We start from the raw sequence: 722 nt of genomic DNA, 5'->3' as shown, positions 1-722 counted from the left end.
GCTCTGGGGACACAGCACATGGCTTGGGGACAGCGTTGGGGACACAGGGCATGGCTTGGGGACAGCGTTGAGGGCTTAGGGACAGGGGACACGGCTTGGGGACAGCGTTGAGGACAAGGGACGCAGCTTGGGGACGCCGTTGAGAGCTTAGGGACATCATTGGGGCAGGGGACATTGTTTGGGACACGGGACACAGCTTGGGGACAGTGCTGAGAGCTTGGGGACATCGTTAGGGACGCCATCAGGGACAAGAAGCACAGGATACAACTTGGGGACGTCATTAGGGACAAATGACACCATTGGGGACATCATTAGGGGCAAGGAGCATCGTCATGGGCATGAAACACGACTTAGAAACGTCATTAGAGACAAGTGACCTTGTCAGGAACATAGGACATGACTTGGGGACATCATCGGGGTCACAAGACACGACTTGGGGACGTCATCAGGGACAAGGCACGTCGTCAGGGACCGGGGACACAGTTGGGGACATGGGTGCGGCCTGGGGATGTCATTAGGGACAAAGGGCGTCATTAGGGACACGGAACGTGACCTGGGGACGTCGTTAGGGACAAGGGACACCATTGGGGACGTCATCGGGGACCGGGGGCACCGCCGGGGGTCTCTCACCTGCTCAGCGGTGACGGTGGCGGAGCTTGGGGGGGGTCATGCCGGGGGGCCCCCCCTGGCTGGTCGCTCGCCCCCGCGGGGGGGCCAGGCCA

Source organism: Aptenodytes forsteri, unplaced genomic scaffold (assembly GCF_000699145.1).
Source record: "Aptenodytes forsteri isolate BGI_AS27 unplaced genomic scaffold, ASM69914v1 Scaffold916, whole genome shotgun sequence".
NCBI lineage: Eukaryota > Metazoa > Chordata > Aves > Sphenisciformes > Spheniscidae > Aptenodytes > Aptenodytes forsteri.
The sequence above is the reverse complement of the archived record's forward strand: the minus strand, read 5'-3'. Positions refer to the sequence as shown.